Source organism: Astatotilapia calliptera, chromosome 10 (assembly GCF_900246225.1).
Source record: "Astatotilapia calliptera chromosome 10, fAstCal1.2, whole genome shotgun sequence".
In the NCBI taxonomy this organism is placed as follows: Eukaryota; Metazoa; Chordata; class Actinopteri; order Cichliformes; family Cichlidae; genus Astatotilapia; species Astatotilapia calliptera.
In genome coordinates, this window is record NC_039311.1 from 1,796,542 (window position 1) to 1,818,439 (window position 21,898).

The 21,898-nt window shown below is 41.9% G+C and overlaps 1 protein-coding gene across 13 annotated transcripts in view; it reads left to right on the forward strand.

The window, feature by feature from the left end:
• Nucleotides 1-21,898, forward strand: part of auts2a (activator of transcription and developmental regulator AUTS2 a) — a 349,430-nt gene that overhangs the window by 4,162 nt on the left and 323,370 nt on the right. The window lies entirely within an intron of this gene.

Here is a 21,898-nt window from a genome sequence, read left to right on the forward strand (position 1 = left end):
CATGAGCAAGCATATTATATAGAGCCTAACTCCTACATTTTTCTGTAGTGGCAAGTTACACAATTGTGTGACAAACCTCTGCAGTTGTGGAAATATTCTGCCCTAGGTGTTGCCATTTGTCCATGTCAGTTTTTAGCTATCGCGGAGTCTATTTTGTCGTGACTGTCGTGACTGTAGAATAAGGACAGCGATTGACACGAAGAAGCGTCATGAGGAAACAAACGGCAACAGGAAGTACAGACGTGTCTACATATTCGACCCAAAGACATTTGAGCAGATAGGGTTGCTACATTAACGGGTGGTTATTCTACATCCAGCATTACTGATCTACATTATTAACTTCATTATCTGTCCTCCCAAGGTTCGAGGGTATAAGTTTGACACTAAGGTATGCAGTGCGGTGCTAATCTCTCGTTCACTAGTTTGGTCCATATCAAGGATATAAAGAGTCGTACTTGTCCTCATCGTATCCTTTTGTTAGACAGAGCCACACTTTTCGCAGTTCAAGAGTTGCTTACGGTCATGTTTTTATTCCTCTTTATTCAGAGTGACTCCATTGAACAGTCGTGGGCTCTTGTGCTTCTCTGTGCGTCCTTTCTTTCTCCTCGCTCTGCCTGACCTTCTTTCAGTTGTTCTTTCCGTTGATGTTTTCTGGATCAGTCTGCTAAAGAATTGCTGTTCAGTTTGAGTGTCTGGTTAAAATGACAACAGCCCAGCGTATGTGCATAACAGAAGGCAAACGGAGACCTTGAGAGAACTTCGGTGCAGTCACAGGGCGAATTGGACAATAGCATGTGCCCCCCCCCCCCAAAAAACAAACAAACAAACAAACAAACAAATGACTTCAGTGCAACCTGTGGTATAGTACACTTTTGTCTTTGTCAGTAGTAAGCTCTACCCTGTCTGCTGCTGTAGCCATGGTCCAGGTCCCTGAACACCCCCCAAACTGAGAGTTTACTAATACACCAAAAATCTACTAATAGGTTTAATTGGTGCCATTGTTGCAAAGCAAATAATGCCATTATATGTAAACGCTTTATTGTCCCTGTGTGGATAACTCGTCCCATACCCTTTGTCGTTGAGACGCCGTTCTTGGACCAGGTCGATGGTGGAGTGCTGTTTTATTTGTAGCATACACATTTTGTTGTGTTACATATATACACACAAACACGGTGCATTTTTGTGCACTGTGGGAAAAAATGGAGATGGTGAGCTGGTCCTGATGTTTTTAAATAAGAAATGGAAGAAACTCAAATTATTGGTTCATCGAATGTTCAAGAGCGAGAATTTCATGGTTTGATCAGGAGTTGAAGCTGTGTCGCCACCACTTTAGTCCAGGGGGGGCAGTTTGAGCTCTATTAGCAGAGTTGGAGGCACAGAAATCATTTCAGGGACGGCTGAGCCAGAGCAGCGTCTAGCTGTGTGTCTGAGATAGAATAGGATTATTTTACTGTTTGTATGTTCAGTACCAGAGTGCATTTTGAACTGCAGCACACTTGTTGCCAAACGCAGTAATCTGATTGGTCAGATGTGTTTGTTCAGAACTAAGAAATCTGATTAAACAGGAAAAAAAACCAAAAAACTGAGCTTGGTTTGAAAAAATAAATGTTGTAAATTTGTCTGTGTGAGTTGCTGCATTTAAAATAGATTCGTCTGCAAATGATTTTTAATGCACAGAAAAATCACACGCATGTTACACATCTGTTACACATCTGTTACACATCTGTTACACATCTGTTACACATCTGTTACACATCTGTTACACATCTGTTACACACGTTTGATCTGTAACTGCTCCTTAAACATCTTTAATAATTTGAACAAGATCTTAAAAATCTTTTTATTTTTTTCAGCAAAAAATAAAAAAATAAAATAAAAGCATAATTTCATTAGCAGGAAGTTAATCTGTTGATATAATCTGTGGCTGATTTTTAAAATAAAAGCCTGAAATAACTACCAGAGTAGACCAGAACGCTTTAAAATCATCACATCATGTAATTACTTACTGGATATTATCAGTGCTGCTTTAATGCTGTTAAGTTATACAATAAAAAAAAAATAGAGTTAATTTTTGATGCTCATAGATATCTCAGATTTTCAAAACAAACTTGTATAATTGAGGATTTTTATCTTCAAGTCTTCAAGTTGTCACATTTTCAAATTTAAATTTGGTTCTTAATTAGTCAAACTAAATAGCTAATAATAAAAATTCCCCTTTTCCTTCAGTGTTTTCTGCCAACCTGCAGTTTACTGAAGGTTTCGTTGTACTTTAACGTTTGATTATAACAGATTTATTATCCGCAGCCTCGTCCTGGTGCCTTACGAGAGCCGTTTGCGTAGTTTGTTCATTTATCAGTCTGTTACTGAATTTTAAACAGAATAATGAATGAAAATATTTAAGTGTCATTAAATTAATATTGAGTCACAGCAATCTAGAAAAATCTTGTCAGAGTGGTTTACTCAGTAATAAATATGCTCTTCAAGTAAGAGTAGCAGGAAAAACTAATTATACTTGGTTTGTGTGCCAATTCTGTCTCACACACACACACACACACACACACACACACACACACACACACACACACACACACACACACACACACACACACACTGCTTGATTCAGCATCATCTAGCAGACAGAATAGATGGCACTATTGAAGTATGCTATAATACTATAATACTTCCACTTCTTGGAGAGCATTAAGTGCAGAGCTTTGTTGAAATGAGCCTCAGATGTAATAATTCAGATGCTGTGAAGTGGGAGAGGTTTATCTTTCTCCTCGGCACTGACTGGATGTAATAACATTTCTTTCACTCTTTGTCCGAGTGTGTTCAGTTCAAAATGTTTGCACGTGTGTTTCATCGGTCTGCTAATTTGTCCCCAACTCATCAGTTAATTTTTAGATCTCTAAAATGTTTTTTTGTTTTTTTTTTAATTAAAAAAATGCTAATCTCAGGTTAAAGAATGAATGTAGCGAATATATTATTGAACTGATTGATTAATTGAACACCTCAGGCTGACTGGAGCTGAAGTTTAGTGATTCAGATGTTGAGAAGTTCTGAAACAAGATTTCACTCTATTTTCTACGTCTTGATTCCCCATCTCACACACACACACACACACACACACACACACACACACACGCACACACACACACACACACACACACAGCTGCTGACTTTTAATTATGACTGAGAGGAATGAAGGAGGTTTTGATGGACTCGGGTTTGTAAGTCTTCCAGGAGAAACTGCAGCGTGTTTCGTTTCGAATGATTGCCATTTCCTGAGGAATGCTTTGATGTGATAAATGCTGCTGGTGAGACTCCTTACAGCTTCTCGCATATGGATAAGACTACTTAGGAAGGATTTTCATGGCAGTAGACATGGTTTTCATTTTCATATGAATAATTAGGCAACATTTCAATCTTAGTGAGAATCTCTGATTTCTCCATCTCTGTGTTACTTTATCCCCCTTTATTGTTTATTATTGTTTTTTATTAATTTCACACTAGTGACCCCAGTTTGCTTTGTTTGGACCACATAATATTTCGAGCACACGTATATCACAGTCTGGGTAAAGTTAAATTCTGATGAGGTCAGAGCCCTGGAGGTAGATGCCAGTGCGCTCCATCTGTCACCGCGGTGCTGGAGACACACACTGCTCCCAGGCCTGCTTTCAGTGTGCATGCTGATAGCCTAGCTTTAGGAGCTAAGGCTTCATTGATGAGGCTCCTGAGACCTTCAGCTACCAAGTAGCTTTTGGTAGCTGTTGTACAGTATGTGGTTGTCACAGTTCCTTTGTTGTTTGTCGGTGCTCTCCAGTTCGTGTTCGTTGGTACTGTTGTTAAAGGAAGTAGCTGCTGCTTGAAGAAACCTCCCAGCCTTCACCTGCATCAGCTCGTAATGTAACAGGAATGGAGGATGGGCGATATGACCTCAAAATAATATCATCGTATTTCTATAAAACTTGTGATCATATTTCTGATGATATAAGGAAACGATCCAGTGAGTTACTGTCACTGATGACAGACGACATAATTCAATGTGTGAATCTATTAGCATGAGGTGCTAGCAGCACTATAATGCAATAGCAGAGACACAGCATGCGTCAAGTCTAAGCCCAAATGTAACTTTGGTATTTTTCCTGAAAATTGTCAGTAAAAGTATAACGAGACTGCTCAACACTGTAGTTTAACAGCAAGTAAAGTTCCTGAACCTTGTAACTGTTCAGGAGTTGTTACATAAAAACATTAAAATGAAATGTATTTTTGCATGGGGTGTATCTTGCATTAAGCTTTTTAACCAGCTGCTCAAAGCCCTGTAGTTTTACCATTGAACCACATCAGTAATTTCCATCCACCGTCAGCTCTTCCTGTCTTATGGAGTACAGCTCGCCGTTCTCGGTGGAGCCATTTGTGAACATTTGGGTCAGGCGTCACCAGCTGCAAATATCTCTTCCTTCGTAGTCTGGATGGACAGTGAAAGTTTGTTGTTTCCACCTTTCATGGAAAGTTTTCCTGCATATTTTGCAAGACTGCAAAATATGCAAGGAAAGCAAGGAACGCACAGGCTGTTACACGTGGGTGTGCGTTCCTTATTGTTGTGTGCATCAAGCAGTGTAAATTCATGGGAATGACACTTTTACATCATTTACACTGATATTATTGCAGATGCACTGCGGCAACAGTAGTTTGTGCACATGTAGGATGTAAGGAATACTTGTGCAGTACTCGTACATGTTCATTACTGTGCAAACCTCTGCTGGTTTAAGGGATGTAGAAAACATCGTGGTCACAATCTCGTAAATGGTTTGTGCAAAAAAAAAATTGAATTGAAAATGTGAACACAAAACAAGGCTACACGTTTACTATTAGCAGTTCTTTATGAGCAGAAGGCTGTTTGTAGTCAAGCGTTAGCCCGAAGGCATGGTGATATTGCTTTATTGAGTGTAGAAACACTATGTGCTTTCTGCCCTCTGCGTGCAATCGTAGTTCATGGATAGCAGATCTAATGCAGTGATACGAAGCAGCTATTCAGTTATTATGACTGTTAGTGTAATAATGTAGAGCTAAGGCACTTCCAAAGCATGCTACAGTATCCAGTGTGACACTGACCATTTGCAACGGTTATTTCCTTGTAATGTGTGTTTTTTCGGTCTCATACAGCACAAACACAACCTGCTACAAGGACAGAGAAGCGCTTCCTTGTTGCACTGAGATCAAAGTACGTAGCAGAAGCTGTCTGAAGGATTTGGTTTAGAGGCCGATTTCTGTTGAGAGAAGCCTGAGCAGCAACTTATTATAGCATTTGAAGAAATGACTAAATTATTGAGTGCCTTGTCCTCCACAAACCTTTGCTGTCTTGCACCCATTTCAGTTGAAAGGGGTCCGTAACCTCGGCGTGCCCCCGCTGACCAGAACCGATTTAAAAACGTTGCCTTAGTTAACCCGTTGCTCCGTTCTTTCCCCATAATTGCTGCTCTGTGATGTCTTTATGTTTGCATTACATTTCAATTTCAATTCAATCTTTATTGGCAGACTTCATGTCCATAAAAAACAAGACAGAAACACACACACAACCCCCCCCCCCCCCCCCCCCCCAACACAAGGTATAAACCTTAAATATATATATATATATATATATATATATATATATATATATATATATATATATATACACACACATATATACACATACTAGGGGTGCAACGATATTCGTATCGATATTGAACCGTTCGATACAGTGCTTTCGGTTCGGTACGCATATGTATCGAACAATACAACATTTGTAATTTATTTTATCAACTTTCCTTCTGACGATGCTGTCTGTGTTGAGCGCTCAGTGAATCTGCGTTCGACTACTCCGCCTAGGCTGCACTGTCGAGCGCAGATCCACTGAGCGCTCAACACAGACAGCATCGTCAGAAGGAAGAGCGCAGGGCAAGCTAGCAAGACAGAAGTTAAGCTCTCCTTGCAACAGGCAAATTGAACGTCATTCAGATCTGGCGTTTGGAATTATTTTGATTTTCATGTGACGTATGACCCTGAAGGTAAGCGAGTCATGCACTAAAGTAAAACAGTATGTTGGATGTGCCACGCAATGCTCAATTACATTGATGTGAACTAGTGTGTTAGCGCAGTTAGCTCGTTAACGTGTTGGCCGTCTAGCCCCATGCACGGAGTGATCGGCGGTAGCTCGTTAACGGAGATTTGCCGTGTTGTGGCGTTAACGTCATTTCAACGAGATTAACCTGAAAGCACTAGTGGGAACACAACGAATATGACTGCACATTTACGCCGACATCATCCTAGTGCAAAGACAAAAACAACAAGCATGCTACTAACTTTAGCCGAGTCATTTAGACAGCTGTTAGCACATGATTCTCCTTATGCTGCTGAGAATATAGCCCAGAAGAAGCGGATAGTATAGCTTTTATTTTGGAAAGAGACATTTCTCTAGCTAGCCCGACGTCCCGGAGCTAGCGATTTTTTTCAGTCGAGCTACCAAAATCTATCTCTTCCCTGCCCGTCGGGCTATTGTAGGAAGCAAAAATATATGTCAATGCTTTTGCATTCTTTCAGAAATGTAGCTGGGTAATTATGTCATTGGCATCGGTGAGCCACTGTCAATATGTGACATATTGAAGTCGCGTTTGAATTTGCGCTTGTTTTTTTGCTTTCACTTTGCAATCGTGCGAACTGTGTATAGAGAGCGACAGCACTGATTGGTGAGTGACGATAATTTGCGCACCAATTCCTCTGACATCGTCTTATTAATCGTTAGCTTACTATGCAAACATGACAAGTGAAATCTCCCGCAGCTTAAACATGTGAGAGGTTGATCGCGCAGAGAATCGCTGAGCTTATGTGAGTGCGTGTGTAAAAGCATTTCAGTTCTGCTGAGCCAAATAAGACAGGTCAGGGTGAAGAAGTGACAGCCAAAGAAAAGCTTACCACAAAACGGAGAAGTTATGACAAATCAGACTATAAGGCAAAAAGAAAGTGCAGCTTTATGGTTTCATGGACAAAAGAATTTCTGTGGCTGCAATATGACGAGCTAAATAACCAGGGCTGCACATAAGTGGTCCGCAGGTGCGCATTCGCTGTCAAAATAAAAAACACGCACAAGGGTTAGGGTTAAATTCAAAAACTGTACTTTTGAGTTAAAATATATATTTATAATTTTAATAAATGACAAATTAAAAAGGCATGAACATTTTTTTGTATCGAAAAAATATCGAACCGTGACACCAAAGTATCGAACCGAACCGTGAATTTTGTGTATCGTTGCACCCCTAATATATACACATACATACATACACATGCACATGTGCGAGCATGCACACATATAAGCATATAAAGCATTAGTAAAAATATAAAACCATAATATACATAAAACACAATTACTTAAAAGAAATCAATAAATACACAAACACTTCAACCAGTGCTTTCTCAGACTGGATGAGTAACGGGAACCACTCACTGTCGGATCTGTAAGTGCTAAAATTATGCCGTTACTCGAACCATCCAGTCGTTCTCTAAAATTGAACATTAACTTTCTTAAAAGTGCATGCACACGTGCACAGAAAAGTTCCCCTTACCATTTGTCTCTGTCTGTAGTAAAGACTGTATCAGTGCCATCACCATTGTAACCTCTTTCACTATTGTCCAAGGTTATGCCTGAAGGCTCGTTCTGCCCAATAACACCTGATCTCCTTACAAAGGAGGTTAACAGCAGTCTATTACATGACTGACTGCCCATGATAATACAGTGAACAGCATAAAAGCAGCTCTGTGTAAACGAGTACATTTGTCTGTTCGACTTTGATTCTCACTCTGGAAAGACGTCTTCATTCACAGCACCCTGCAGGTTTCTTGTTCCTCTAAATCATTTTCCTCTCTAACTTCATTTGTTACACACTTTAAAAAGCAGAAGAAAACACATTGGCCTAATGCACACACACTGCATCGAACGGACCGAGCGTATAAATGGATTACAAAGCACATAGGTGAGATGGGGAGAGGAGCCTAGCGTTGGTAAGGACGTGCAGAGCTGACACAAGCATTTTGCGTCAGCATAGACGGCCTCTTTCTGTGACTTGGAGGAAGTTTGAAAAAACTGTGTGGGTGTGGGAGGGTAAAGCAGGGGGTCTTTGTATATTTATGACACTTTTTGTCACATTTGTACTAAATACTGTTGTAATGAATGTGAATTATGAGACTGAAGTGGTAGCTCTCTAAAAGTCTGGGAGCACCGAAGGGTCTTGATATTTTTCTTCATTTGAAATTTTGTCCCTATTCCCTTTGGAGCGAGCGCCATTTAATTAGACTATCCTGCTTTTTTTGTGCTGAATAAAACTGCTTACAAATGGTTTGATCCTGTGCTGCTGTGAGAGCAAATCTAACATCTTTGTAAGAATTATTAATAAGAAAAATCTGAGAATGAATAATTTAACCCAGCAAATGTGGATGTGGAACATCTGGATCTCTAAAGGATCTGGTGGGTACGATTTACCAAAAGCTTTAGATGAAGCTGTTGTGGGCATGTTGTTACTCTGAAGTGGAAATGACTCCACTTGAATTCTTTAAACAAATCTGGCGACTTTTTTAGCTGCCCCATTTCTGCGAACACTAAACAGCAAAAACAACAAAAAAGTGAACAATACATTTTCTAAAAGCCAACTTTCATCACGCTCCAACCAGAAGAACGCCACAAATGTGTTTGACGCTTGATAACCAGTAATGTGAATCAGACTCACCTTTGCCGACTACGTTTCCTGACTAACTCCCACAATGCCTCAGAGCCGTCTCCCATCAAAAATCGCCAGTTACAGACATTTGATTGGACGAGGGCATGTGTTGTAAATTTAGCATCAGGTGTGTTTCTTGCCTTGCAGCTTCTGATTGGTGGAACTGATGTTACCGTGATTCTATTGGCTCAAACGATTTGGGGCAAAAAGGACCATCCCACAACTCGGCCCAGTGTATGTGAGTGTGTGGGTAACTCTTCACAAAATATTCAAAAAACAAGCAGTTTTCTGCAGATGGTGTCAAAATGAGTTTGTAATTTCAGAGAAGTCCTGTATTAATGTTGGGCTTGTCATCTTTGAGCAGGGACCTCAGAAAGACCCTCGGGGGCTCACGAGGTTTAAAAAAGTAAAGAGAAAAGATTTGGACTGGGAATCTCTGACTTCCAACTTTCTCTTCATCATGTAAGCACTAGATCACTTGCAGCCCTTACTGTTCCCTTAAAGTCTGGAAAAAATGGTCACCCTGCTACGTTTGCTGGCTGCGGTACCAAAGGACAACAAGTAATATTGCATTTTTCAAGTGTTAGTGAAAGACTGATACAGTGAGTATTGGTTTTGGTGGGATCCCTGCACAGAACTAAAAACCAGTTTTGAGGAGTGCGTCTGTTATACATTTGTCCACCAATAACCAGTCAGTATTTATAATATTGGTTTAACCAGGGTATGCTGTCTGTTCAGAAAAGGCTGGCTTATGTTTACTAGACTGCAGCTCCCAAATATCATGTTAGCATTAGCCTGCACTGCAAATGCAGCTTCTAACATGCTTTAGGAGCTTAAAGACGAGGAAGTTGTGCTTTTGTTAGAAGGATAATACTTGAATTTGTCTTTCATTATCATTCATTGGCATTTTTGTCAGCAAGTGCTCGTTGATTTCTATATTGATGAACTGTTTCCTGCAGCACAGTTACCAGTAAAAATGTCTGGAAGCCTAGCTAGATGTGTGCTAAACTAGATCGTGCAGTAACAGATGAGGTTGGATGCTGGAACCTACCACACCACAGTGCCTAACTGCACCAAGCTGCAGACTCCTTTGCTGCTGACCAGAAAGCTCAGCCCATTACAAAAGCCTTTAATGCATTTCACTGCAGGCTTCACATCACTCTAACAAAAAGGTCTATAAAAGGGATAGTGTAGCATAAGTGTGTGCTGCAGTGGAAATGCTTCTGTAAAGCCTGTGGAAATCCTCCACCTGTCCTTTCTGACTGTTTACATTTGTTTTGCTTACACTCTACACCACCAGGACCTCGGTATTTCCTTTTCTTTTTTTAATGTCTGCTGCACCCATCAGCTATTTCATTTTGGGCACCAGTTTCCCACCCATCTGTCACACCCACACTGGCCTCAGGAGACATTCGAGCCGAGGTGCCGTCGAGCAGCATGGATTAAGTTGAGTTATCAGTGTGTGTGGGCGAAGGCTGGAGGTGGTATGAAGTGAGGAGTTCAGCGAAATGATAAGTTCATCGATGGGTTGTCAGACCTTCAAATACCAAATAATGCTAAGCTCATTAATGGCTCTTGACATTTAAAAGCAGAGCAGGGCAGGTTGGTAGCCTTAGCTAAGAGATCAGGTAATGAAGTCGATAAACGATATTCCTCTCACGGCCAAATGAAGATGATGAATTACAGTTTAACGGTCTGGCATTTTTCTTTGTGTGTGCTGTTTGTGGGATGATGCCGTCAGCTCGCCAGCATTTCAAAAACAATTGATTTTCTCTGGCACAGCCCCCAGAAGTCTGCCTAGAAGAGGACTTGTAAGGGAGAGAAGAAGGCATCGATTGGTACTTCATTGTAAGAAAGAGGCTAATGTAAAATCAAATCTATTGACAGCTTGTTTCTGAAAGAATATTAAAAAAAACCTAATAAAAGACGACAGTTTGAACCGATTAATACAGACGAGTATGAAGCCAGGTCTTCTTAAAGCTCTGATCCTGTGAGAGAATTGCAGAATGATGAACAAGAACACCTTCAGAAGAGCTTTTTGTCATGACTGCTCTCCTTTGGCCAAGCTGCCTTGACAGATATTCCTGTCTGCTGAATAATACCTCTTTACCAGCCCCTTAATTAATTTTCCACCTTTCACACATGTATTTATTTCAGTCTGCTGGCAGTAATGGCAGATGTTCATTTAGCTACATTTTGGAGCCAGAGTGATGTATGGCATGCATTAATATGCTGTGACAGCCCAGTGAGTGACGCATTAATGAAATAAGCTGTCATCTCTGAACATTCAAAGAAATATTGGGATTAGATGGTCGCTCTGATGGATCTTAATGTGTGTAACATTGAATGTACTCATTAAATTAACTTCTCATTCCTTTGTGGATGTTCGTTGGTTTAGAGGCTGAGGATGTCTCTCATTTGAACCTAATCTGAACCAGGGCCATGTTTAAACTAGTGTACACTCAGCATCCTGGCTGTGTAAAGGACCTCTCAAGCAACCAGTCTACTAAATGTTGGCCGGCGCTGATGAAAGACATCTTTCCCTTCAAATCAGGTTTTTCATGGTGCTCGCTAAGCATTTGTTTTCCAGTCTCTCCACTGTGGGGACTCGGTTGTGCTGTATCGGGCGTTTTGTTGGCATGGTAAGGATCCATTTGTCCCCATTGAGGGGAAGGTCACCGCAAATCAATAGAGAGTTGTTCTGAGTAATAGCCCTGATTCTATAATCAAATGTTTCCATCTGTGTCAGAGTGGCACCTATCCATAGAGGATGAGGGCGTCACTGAACAGTTTGATGAGTTAGAAATTGAAACTGCGTGGTCCAGCCTCTGGAGGGATCCCGCTCCCACCACGTAACCATAATTTAACCTCCCGAGACCCGAACTCTTTCATTTCATGCATTTTAAATTTCTCTTTGCTATTTGGGCTGATTGGGACCCGATGAATGTAAAAACAAAGAATTATGCAATTTTCTTTTTTCTTTTTAGTTTTTTTTACCTGATTTTTGTTTCTGAGAAAAATATGAGGAAATTCGCTTTAAATTTTGATAGAGCAGTGACAGTATAATGTCCTTGGGCGATCGTGGCTCAAGAGTTGGCAGGTCGTCTTGTAATCGGAAGGTTGCTGGTTCGAGCCCCGGCTTGGACAGTCTCGGTCGTTGTGTCCTTGGGCAAGACACTTCACCCGTTGCCTACTGGTGATGGTCAGAGGGCCCGGTGGCGCCAGTGTCCGGCAGCCTCGCCTCTGTCAGTGCCCCAGGGTGGCTGTGGCTACGATGTAGCTTCATCACCAGTGTGTGAATGGGTGGATGACAGGTTGTGTAAAGCGCTTTGGGGTCCTTAGGGACTAGAAAAGCGCTATATAAATACAGGCCATTTAAGTGGATATCAGGACGAGTCGACTATCAAAATCGTCGACAACTAATTTAATAGTCGACGCGTCGTCTGAAAGACGCAGGAATAAGCAGTAAAATTTAAGAGTGTAATAACGGGCTGAAACAGAAGATGGCAGCACTGCATCTACAAGGATGCCAGCTGCTAAAACGCCGAAGAAGAAGAAGCAGCAGTGTCGGGTATCGTAGCTGTGTCCAAATTCAGGGCCCGCATTTGTCGGCCGATTACATCACAGCGGCGCGACAAAGCCTGTCCAAATTCAAAGACTCCTCCGAATGCGGCCGACAAATGCGTCCTTCCTTTCCCCAGATTTGAAGGATGGGTCGGGTGTGTCCTTTATGGCCCAACCTATCCCAGAATTCATAGCGCGGCTCAGCCAATTCCAGTTTCCAACAATAGCGGCAGCTACTTTTAACTTTTAACATATTTTCAGGCGAGAATGTAGCTGTGTAAACTTCAAATATCTGCTCGGTTTATCAAGACATCGCATATTTGCAAAAGTCCTCCGACGTTTTCAGAGACTTCTGTTACCCATCAGCTCGATAGAGAACAGCGAACCCCCGGCACATCATTTTCAAACCCCCGCGGTCTTTCGCTCCTCAGGTTAAACATGTATAAGTCACTTAGATAACTTAAACATGTTATTGTTTGGCTTTTTTCAGTATTTTATTTGTTCCTGAGTAAATCGGTTTGGCTGAGATTAAAGTTATAGTTTTTACTAGAGCTGGGCGATATGAGATTTTTTCATATCACGATATGTTTTTTCATTTCAGGCGATAACGATATCTATCACGATATAAGCCAAATAACTATATTTGTAAGATTTAAATGTGCCGTTGCTCACAAGTAAAATGTGAAATAATCAGCAGCTTGTTTTTAAATATTTATTTCCCATAATAAGTTCAACAGGGTAGATGTACTTAAGGAACATGAGACTTTTTCAGATAAATAAAGGCAAATATTGCAAACTACACAAAAGGCAGCCGCTAAAGCGTTTAAGTTTCAAAATAGAACAAACGAAACAGACTAAATTGTCAATTCCACTTAGAAACAAAATATTAATTCTAAAAATAAATCTTAGTTTGTTTTACAGAAGAACAGACAAAACTGACTAACTTTTGTCAATATCAAATAAACTGAGAACTAAAAGGAAATTCTCAATCTCTCCTTGTTGTATAGCTGAGCTTTTCAAACAGTTTTAACAGTTACTTTAGTCTGACAAAAGCTGAATGACGAATCAGCGCTTCCAGTCAGAGACCGAGGCTACGTCCACGGGTATCTTTGAAAACGGAGATTTTCCGTTTTCGTTTTAAAAATAATCCCGTCCACACATAAAGGCGGAAATGAAGGAAAACGGTGCTATGAACATGCCAAAGCAGCAGGTGGCGCTAGATTCCTAACCGTGCAGAAATGTTGGCCAATCAGAAGTCTAGAAGCCTCGGTGGGAAAAAGTAAACAAAGCTGGGGCATAGAAGCAGAACCGAGTCGTATGTGTGGACGGACAGTAACTGTGTGTATATGTAAGCATTTAAACACTGCAGAGAGTAGAATTAACAGTATTGTAGAAATTCATTTCACCGAAACAATAACGTGGCGCACAGTGTGACGCATGCACCAGTTTATTGTATTTCCAGACTTGCTTTCGGCACAATTTACAGTGCAGCTACTCTGTTTTTTGTCAGACTTGAAATAGCAGAAATACCTTCACACTACGGAGCTTCTATGGCTCTTCCGTTCGACAATCTCTCCGGCGTTGGAACCATCATCTGTTTTCTCTTCGGTCACGCTCGGTTGATTTTTCTAGTCGGCACACTCATTTCCTCCATTACCCGCTGGCTGCTTCCCAAACAAACACACGTGCGGCTTGGCACTTGTGCTGTACGTAACAAGTCACGCGACGTGACGCTGCGGCTGTGATTGGTTCAGCTCTGCGCTACTTAATTTGGATTGGCTGATCTTTTTTTTTTTTTTTTTTTTTTTTTTTTTTTAAGAGGACAAGAGCGGCGAGGTCTATCGCGATAGCTTAATTTCTCTATCGAGTAAAAGTTATATCGCGATACATATCGTTATCGTTCTATCGCCCAGCTCTAGTTTTTACACAGCTGAATAAACTCAAGCAGACAGCTGATTATCAGAAGTGTGAGATGCTCGAGAATTTACTCCGGTGTGCTGTTATATTTTAGATAGCAAGGAGTTTATTAAACTTCACTGAAACAATCTGCAAATTTCATTAAAAATTTAGTAAACTATCATCTTGTCTTTATTTTTAGTTAGCACAGACCTTAAACACTTAAAGCTGTAAGCTAATGATAGTTATATAAGAGCAGATGCTGCTGGTGCAATAAGCTGTACGTTTTACGTCCAATGGATGATGATCTGATTAGTCGACTATCAAAATAATGGTTTGTGGCAGCCCTGATCAGGCCCTTGTAGAACAAAATTGAGTATTTTGGTCTAGGCAACCCAAAATGTGATGTCCACATATGTGGACACCAGGTCCTTAGAGGTTAAATGCCATATGAGGAATATGTTGTGGAACAATTCTCTTCTGCCACTCCAGAGTGCCAGAGATGTGAAGAGTCAATGCCGAGACACCACAGCTGCTGTGACGGCATGTTTCAGACTCATTGTCTGATTTCTGTCCCCTCGGATTTGTCCACTGTCTGCCTAGCAACAGGATAATCAGAAATGAACACTAAAGGGGAGTGATGAAATAAAAACAAGCGGGCTGACGTTGTGAACTGACCTTTGGCATGTTCTTCTAACCATGTTACATCCTACCCAGAAACAACAAGTTGTGTCTGGGATGGACCGTGCAGCAGCTTTGGTTAATGTCATGATGTGCAGCTCAGCTCATGAGCACTTGAGTCACGTGCCTAACACTGACACACTCTTCTCTCTCGCTGAGGGAGACACTGGTGCATTTATATGAACTCAGACAAAACAAATAGCTCAGCAGCAGGGGAAATGCGCAACAACCAGCATCAGTGTTTGGAGTTGACATACAGACAGAAGGAATGGGACTGTGGGATGTTGAAGCAAGGTGCAGTTTGCAATCTGAAACCGTCCTCTCCATTATTTTAATTGTAATTTAGTCGCTACAAAGAGCTGCGTTGACTACTCTGATGGGGCGGGCTGGAATTGATTGAGAATTGATTGAATTTCAGGACCCACCGATGTTTAAGAAAGATGCTTTTTTTCATGGGGTGCAGAAATGAAATTGAAATTCGACTGTATTGTTTTGCTTTTACTTGATGGGCAATATGATTAAACAGTTGAAACATGTTTCATTCAGTCTGCCTGGGGTGAGACAAGGGGGACTTTATTTGCAGTGTTTGTAAAATGCATTGTTGGGACTGATTCATGAATAACAACCAGTGCCAGTTTCCACGCGTCCTCAGCTTAAGGCTACTTCACCAGCTAATGTTCGGTTAACGGCACATCTGGAGTGGCTGGAAAGCGTCGGATTAATGCTTCCACCTCTCTAAGACCCGGTCTCCCCGATACTTGTTAATGTAGTGCGCAGCTCTGAAATGAAGTTCCAACGTGTCCTCGTCCATGTATTAGCACAGAAGCAAATCACATCCCTGTCGTAATGGAATCGACTTCTCTTTTAAGAAGAATACATTCCCCGTGTGCCACCAGGTCATTAAGTTCTCTGCTTTTCACTTCTCCTCTGCTTAATTCAGGCAGGCTCCACAGGTGTGAGGGTTTACACAGGCTGATTGTAAAATGCCATCTCGAAGCAGAGCTTCCAGTGTCACGCGGTCCTCTTTGTGCGTAATGGTCCCCATCAGGGTGCATTTGGACAGATATTTTTCCTTCATTCTGAAAAACCTTTTCATTCTTAGCTGCACAGTGCATACTCATGATGGTGTGGTGAGGACTGTGTGGGCATTTGTGTGTCTTTGCACCACACCGCCTGTGGACTTATGGCCAGAGCCCTGTTGAGATCTCTACCTGGAGCTTTTGATCCCCGCTCTCTTCTCTGATCCGTCTTTAAAACGCAGCCAACCCGCCACTGCTTCCATTTCCATCTGCTTCCATTGCTGCACACTCTGATAAGCTTTGCTCACTAACTGCACTGCTTTACTTGTTTTGGTTCTTAAGTGCCAAACTATAATCCAGAGTTACATGCTCTTTTGCAATATTTAGAAAACGAGCACATATCATGGAAGCGTGTCCTCAACGTTTTGCTTTGCTTTAAGCACCTTGGTTATCATTAGGCTTTACTATGCAGCCCAATTTGCAGTTACATATTTTCCAGGTCAGATGATATTGAGACACTAATTAAAGGCTTCATGGCTGTGTCTCAGTGCGATGTCACCCCTCCCTGCTTCTGCTCAGTAGGAGGGTTTGAACTGAAACTGCTTCAGATGAAAATCACGGAGGTTCATGCGATACAGATTTTCAGTTAGTCATGCTCTGTACTTCAGTTCAGCATCCACTGTGAAGTTGTTTTGGGCCATCTACTTTGGTTGGACATATTTGAAGCAGGCTTTTGCAAGCAGCTGTGGATATTTCACCCAAGTCCAGCCTACTGAATGTAGCCTGGGAAAAGCTTTTGGCACATCTTCCCAATGAATAGATTTCAACCCACTGAAAAAGTAACTAAAGTTCTACTTTACTTAGGGCTGCTCAATTAATCGAATTTTAATCTCGATTACGATCTGGGCTTTCAACGATCATTAAAAATGACTGAGCCGATTATTAGCCCCTCCCTCGTGCTGTACTCTCGCGCGGCTCCGTGTGGCAAATCGAGCGCACCTCTCTGCATTTCGAACACGTGTCACAACAATTAAGAGCAGCGGTCTCCAACCTTTGTTGCGCCACGGACCGGTTTATGCCCGACAATATTTTCACGGCCTTTAAGGTGTCGCGGATAAATACAACAAAATAAAACTAGTACCGGTACTGAAAAAAAGAAGATTTATTCATAACACACGTGAAAAGACCCAGGAAAACCGAGTAAACGATAAAAACGATAACAAAATAACGCTGAAAACCAGACATTTCACACCTGAGCCTCAACTCTCGCGGCCCGGTACCAAACGACTCACGGACCGGTACCGGACCGAGGCCCGGGGGTTGGGGACCGCTGATTAAGAGGACCCGAGGGAAGCTCAGAAAGCTCAGCAGAAGTTATTTGGAGAGGAGAGTGACTGCTGTTGGTTGAACAGAGAGGTAAAAAAACTTCAGTGGTGTGGAAACATTATGGGTTCAGTCAGACGTGGATCAAGTAGACACAGTGTGTAAACTTTGCTACAGTGTAGCTGCAGCACAGAGCAACACTGCAAAGTTCACTAAACACAGATGTTTACATTTTTCATTTATTTCTTATATTGCAAACATTTGCACTGTTATCAGTATTTGCACACTATTTTATATTTTTGACAATCTTTAAAGTCATTATTCAACACATTGTTATTGTTAAATAAATATCGTCAAATAATCGAGATCTCAATATCAGTGAAAATAATCGTGATTATCATTTTTGCCATAATCGAGCAGCCCTAACTTTACTCATGCAGCGCTTTTCACAGACACACAAGTGGCAAAGCACAGTGTGTCCACAGTCACAGCACTATCCAAAGAAAACCATGTGAATTAAAAATGAATAAAAACACGACTCACAACAAATATCAGAGCGCTTGATTAAACTAAAACACTGACCCTACAACGTTTAACATTAAACAGATGAGACACGACATTAGAGAATTACACTCGAATGACTTTTTGTTCAATAGCTGTTGATTTGTGTCTTCTGCATCTACCCCTCACTGTAATTACAACAAGTGCAATATTTAGATAAATACTACACGTCTGTGTGGATACTGTGCAGTTTTCTAACATACCCTTAATCAAAAACGGAGCTGCTGTCCTCATGGTCCAAGCAGCTCTTTCACTTTAACACCTTCAGGCCTCCTGGTAGAGATGGATGAGTTTTACGTGTCTAAACAGATGTGGATGAAATCAGGATGTTAAGATTTACATTACAAAGTGAAGGGCAAGGCCGAAGATCGCAGGCAACACAGACTATTTAAAATAATTATGAAGCATATTTGATCTGTGGTGATAGTCAATGCACGATGAAGACAGCCATGCAAAAGTGTTACGAAAGCTCCACCGGCTGCCGGTAAAATATGTTTCCTATCACGGAGCATGAAGGTGCATCAGGTATATCTGGTTCCAGCGTTTGCATGGTTGGAATATTAAGCATGAAAGTGAAGGCTTAGGTGTGAGGAGTAAAGATGGTGGTAATATGAAGGCACGGATCCTGTGACAAATGCTCTGCTGGGGAATTCCTCACAAGGTTTGGAGGAATAGTGACAGGAGAGCGAGGGGTGTGTGTGTGTGTGTGTGTGTGTGTGTGTGTGTGTGTGTGTGTGTGCGTGTAAAAATGGTTGTAGCTGTTGATTTACACCCGTCATTGATCATACTGTTGTTCTGTGTGCAGGATTGTTGCGCTTTATGTAATCGCTAAGGATGAATCTGTAATGCTGCCAGGCGAACAATGCAGGGACATTTTTCCTTTGTTGCTATGATGCTTGGAGCTGAAGCCAAGATTGTGTGTTTCTGTGCACTGAAGAATACTTAGATGGCAAAAGATGTACAAAAGTAGATGGCAGGGTGTGTTTTTCATTCATTTTTAAAAGATGATAATGTTTGTTTAATATGTAAAGTTGTCTCTATTCAGTAAATATAAACTTTTGGTCAATTTGGGGCCAAACCTTGTAATCATCTGTGTGTGTGTGTGTGTGTGTGTGTGTGTGTGTGTGTGGATGGGTATTAACATTTTTGTGGGGACCAAAATTTGGAAGTTTACTAGGGGTGCAACGATACTGGTATCGATATTGAACCGTTCATACAGTGCTTTCGGTTCGGTACGCATATGTATCGAACAATACAACATTTTTAATTTATTTGATCAACTTTTCTTCTGACGATGCTGTCTGTGTTGAGAGCTCAGTGGATCTGCGTTCGACTACTGAGCCTAGGCTGCACTGTCGAGCGCAGATCCACGGAGCGCAGCGCAAGCTTGCAAGACAGAAGCTAAGCTCGTTGTAACATGGCAACTGCCTCAACGCTACCCGAAATTGAACCTCCCCCACCCTCATTCAGATCTGGCCTTTGGAACTATTTTGGTTTTCATGTGACGTATGACCCTGAAGGTAAGCGAGTCATGGACTAAAGTAAAACAGTATGTTGGATGTGCCACGCAATGCTCAATTACATGGGTGGGAGCTAGTGTGTTAGCGCAGTTAGCTCGTTAACGTGTTGGCCGTCCAGCCCCACGCACGGGGCGATCCGCGGTAGCTCGTTAACGGAGATTTGCCGCGTTGTGGCGTTAACGTCATTTCAGATTAACGCTGACAGCACTAGTGGGAACACAACGAATATGACTGCACATTTACTCCGACAGCATCCTAGTGCAAAGACAAGTGGAAGCAGACAAAAACAACAAGCACGCATGCTACAAACTTTACCCGAGTCATTTAGACAGCCGTTAGCACAGGATTCTCCTTATGGGCACCTGATATGTTTAATATGCTGCTGAGAATATAGCCCAGAAGAAGCGTATAGTAGAGCTTTTATTTTGAAAGAGCCATTTCTCTGTGGCAGCACGGTGGCACGGTGGTTAGCACTGTTGCTGCACAGCAAGAAGGTCCTGAGTTCAATTCCACCATCAGGCCGGGGTCTTTCTGTGTGGAGTTTGCATGTTCTCCCCGTGTTTGCGTGGGTTCCCTCCGGGTACTCCGGCTTCCTCCCACCGTCCAAAGACATGCAGCTTGTGGGGATAGGTTAATTGGATAATCCAAATTGTCACTAGGTGTGAATGTGAGTGTGAATGGTTGTCTGTCCTTGTGTGTTGGCCCTGCGACAGACTGGCGACCTGTCCAGGGTGTACCCCGCCTCTCGCCCTATGACAGCTGGGATAGGCTCCAGCGCCCCCCGCGACCCTGAAAAGGATAAGCGGAAGCGAATGGATGGACGTTTCTCTGTAATAAACTCTCTTTTCCAAAGATGAGTGATTTCTCAATCAGATTTATTATTTTATCCCTTTGTTGTTTCAGCAACATTAAATTTAAAAACTGTACGTTTGAGTTAAAATATATATTTATAATTTTAATAAATGACAAATTAAAAAAGCATGAACATTTTTTTGTATCGAAAAAATATCGAACCGTGAATTTTGTGTATCGTTGCATGAACACCAAGTGTGTGTTCACTTGGTGTTCATGTATAGGGGCCTGTGACTGTGAGAGAGGAAGAATATGAGAAAGAGACAGTGGTTGACAGATGGAATGTGTTTTTCACGGTATGTGTGGGAGGTGGGGTGTAGACAGTTGTGATGTGTGTGTGTGTGCGTGTTCGTAAATGTGTGCGATGGGGACAGTTATGCTCCAGATTTGGAGCTCTCTGCCCCAAACGAAAACATTGGCCTGTATTGTTTTTGGTGAGTGCTGTACACTCTGAGTCTTCAGCTGTAGGGAACAGATCCCACAGTGTGTCATCTCCTGTGGGATGACTCCTTTACAGTATCCACAAACTCAGCAACATCATTTTCCACAGGAGTCATTGATACATTTGCTCCTGAGCATTATTTCCTTAAGAAGTTACACACGGCAGCTTTTTGATTCCTTTTTAGATGATTCAGTTCTGTTCACTTTTTATATTTATGCTGTCGAGGTCTTTGTTGCTGTGACAAAGTCTCAGTGTCCTGATGTTTCTGTAGTGAGGACTATAGAAAGCATCATTCCTGCCGTGGATTATTCCTGGTGAAGTATGCTTCATTTTTTAAATGTAATTTTTAATTTTGCTGGCATTACACGTTATGATTTTTATTTTTAATGAACTTTAGCAAAATAAGTCCTGCGCTCAAGGGCTACCTGACGATAGTGAGATGTTTAATGTGCACTTGTTTATGAAAACAGTTCATTTGCACTTTTACGTGACGTTGAGAAACTGAAATGTTTTTGTGAAGATTATCAGTGCGCTAAAATAAATCGCGTTTTACTGACACGAGAAGCGCGTTGCTGGCGAATCTTCACGTGTTCACGCTCAACGTGAAAAGTAGGCCGTCACCGAGGCGATCTCTGCTTCCTGTGAGGAAAACATCATTTTTAGGTGAAACTGTTTGGCGGGTAGCTGTTTATCGTCTGCTCAGGTCAGGGTCAAAGGGCTTTGGAGGACCGCGTGTGACCCCTGAGGCTGCTGCTGTATCGCTCACCTGAACCCACCTGAGCTTCTGTCCTGTGGCAGTGCAAGACTTTTGTAAATGGGAGGTTTGCATTGAAACAAAAGGTCCTCTTATGTAAATGCCAGCAGGGTCTTTGTTGATTTAGCACTTCCCAGGGTGTGTGTGAAGCACACACACACACGCTGGCTCGCATTAACACACTCCCTCTCTGGCTGGGCAGGGCTTCAGGATGGATTTAGTTTTGCCAGCTAATAGCAGGGTATCAGCTGTATAGTACAAACAGCGAGTGGAAGCAGCCCGTAGGCTATCCGCACAGGCCTTATCACTCAGAAAGCAGACCCCATGATAAGGTATTATGTTTTTCACAATAGTGTGCTCTGTTTTCTCCTGTTTGTGCAGTTTCCCCGTTGTGCGTGCTGTAATAACCCAAGGCTGCCAATTACACAGAGCGAGTGTGTTAGTGGTGTGTAAGCCTCTGTCGTCACATCCATCGGGTCTGAAAGCAGCGTTTTGATTCAGCAGCGAGGAATTTCCAGAAGCCTGAAGTCTCGGCC